The 2,320-nt window shown below is 51.1% G+C and overlaps 1 protein-coding gene across 1 annotated transcript in view; it reads left to right on the forward strand.

Annotated features, from left to right (window-relative positions):
• The first annotated feature begins 1,647 nt into the window (after positions 1–1,647).
• Pde4b (phosphodiesterase 4B) overlaps positions 1,648–2,320 on the forward strand; it is a 495,360-nt gene continuing 494,687 nt past the window's right edge. Inside the window, exon 1 of the mRNA XM_010605088.3 lies at positions 1,648–1,711. The gene's annotated coding sequence lies outside the window, so the exon portion shown is untranslated. The remainder of the gene's footprint in view (positions 1,712–2,320) is intronic.

Consider the following 2,320-nt stretch of genomic DNA (forward strand, 5'->3'; position numbering starts at 1 on the left):
TTATTTTCTGTGGCAAATTGTTACATTAATAACCCCCAAAGCCCACGCTTCCCTATATCCTTATTCTCCTCTCATGGCCTCCACATTGGTCTAGTCTTACTTTTATGACTTGTTTTAGCCAGTGGCACATTAGCAACCAGGACACATGCAGAAGACTGAGAGGACATGGCCATTTGGCCTGGCCTTGCTTTTGCTGCTGCGAATGCAACTATCACCCTGTGAAAATGTACAGGTCACTTCTTGGAAAGAGAACCCAGGAATCTTTCTTCTTCTAGGTTCAGGTCCAGGAGTGAGACCCCATGAGGCCCCAGCCCTAAGATAATCCATCTCAGCTGAGCTCATCCTATTTGCAACCTTCCTGAGTGGTAGGCAGATTGGTAGCTTTTTAAACCATCATTTTAGGGATTTATTATGAACAGGAGATTACAGACACTTTTGCTGCTGCCTCAACAGCAGACTGCTTCCGGTAAATCTGGTGTCTCTGAACACTGAAAGTCCTAAGTGACTTGGCTCCAGGACACCTTCTGCCAGTAGTTCTGTGTGCTTCCCAGTTCTTAAAGGCAAAACCGCATCCTCTCCGCACCCTTAGCTAGGCATCTCTTCTGCCTTCCTCCTGCTTCTGAGGCAGGTTGAGAGATGCAGCTATCACATTTCACAGCATATTTTGTGTTCCTGGGAAATGTCTTTGCTGGCACTTTCTGGTATCACCATAGTTAGTTCCTTTGCCTCTTTCTGGGCCCTTTCCATGTAACTTTGGCCCAAACTCAGTGGCTTTTTACACCTTTAAAGCATGCTGGAATTTGTGGGTAAAATCTGTATAAGTTTATGGAAAATAGCATTTAACTCTGCTCCAACCCTTGCCCCCTTTCTTTGTTTGCATGATTTCTAGGAAGAGACAGGAAAGATGTTTAAATAGCTGATATCATGATCTTACTGGAGTCTATTTAATGCTTTCAGCAACAAGAGCCGAGCGGGCATATTTTTCTGAAGATGATGCAATACCCTTAACATCCTCAGCCATCATTAATGTGTTTCAAAGTTCCAGTATTCACAGAGGTGGGGAATACTCTTCTGGTTGGTTCCTTTTCTCAGATTAAATCACAATCTAGATTCCCATCCACACTGCCTTTGGGCAGTGGTCACCTTGAATTTAATAAGTCTAACACGATTAGTTTATGTTGTCACCCTTTACAGAAGAGAGGTGTCAGCACCGAGACTGCCCTGAAGGGTGTTTGTGGCTCCCTGCAAATGTCCACTGTTCAGTACTACTCGTTCGGGTTTTGGGCTCGGTTTCCAGGCAGCGGATGAGGTGAATATGTCCCTGCAAAAAGGCAACCTCTCAGCGCTCTTCACCCTAGCAGCAGGGAGCAGTAGTCTATAAGCCCGTTTCTCAGCAAGAACCTGTTGGTCCTGCAACATGCACTTCAGATGGGATCTAACTCCTGGCCCCGCTCGCATTGGGGAAAGCGGCTTCCACTCACGTCATCGCGTTTCTGCGGTGCGACGCGTTTTGTCCATTTTGGGCTTCCATAGCTGTTTCTCCCACTGGACGCCTTGGGGCCAGCCATGATGCGGGACTGCTCTGGCCTTCTCTGTGCTCCTGACCTTGACTCTGGGAACTGGCTTCGTGCGAAATGGGCGTGGCCTCGCATTCACAGCCCGGAAGTGAGAAGCAGGTGACTCCAACCCACGAAAGCCTTCTCGTCTCAAGGTAGTTAAGTGGTGTCACAGGCAAAGCTACCGGGTCTCTCTTCCTTCCGTGTTCCTTGCCAGTGGCCTTCTTTTCTGTGACTGAAAGGGCTTGGACAGCTGGGGAAGGGAGACCTGCGCGACCCTGTATCTCTTTTGCCCCACACAGACGCCTACACAGGAACAAGCTCGCACACTCATGTGCACACACACGCGCATGCACACACGCACGCACACAGATGTGCCCATGCACTCGCACACGTGCACGCACACGCGCACACGACTGACGCACACACACTTGAACATGCACACGCACGCGCACACACCACACTGTTGTGCACATGCACGCGGACACACGCACACGCACACTCTCGCAGGACCCCTGCCAGCTGGGAGTTTTCACGCTGGATGGTGCCTGTTGCTGAGTCCTTTGCTCCTGAGTTAGGGGACCCACCCCAAGCGTGGCTCGGTGGCCATCTCCTCCAGGCGCTCTTTCCCCTTGGCTCACCAGCACTGTGCTGACCCTCTGGAGTCCTTTGTGCAACAGGAGAGCCGCGGGCTCCCACGCTGCTCGCTGGCTCCTCCACCCCTGCCCACCCTTTTCCCTCCCCTTCGTGCAGCCCGGCGGCGG

The sequence above is a fragment of the Fukomys damarensis genome, unplaced genomic scaffold (assembly GCF_012274545.1).
Source record: "Fukomys damarensis isolate Sample0158 unplaced genomic scaffold, DMR_v1.0_HiC HiC_scaffold_33, whole genome shotgun sequence".
Taxonomy (NCBI): domain Eukaryota; kingdom Metazoa; phylum Chordata; class Mammalia; order Rodentia; family Bathyergidae; genus Fukomys; species Fukomys damarensis.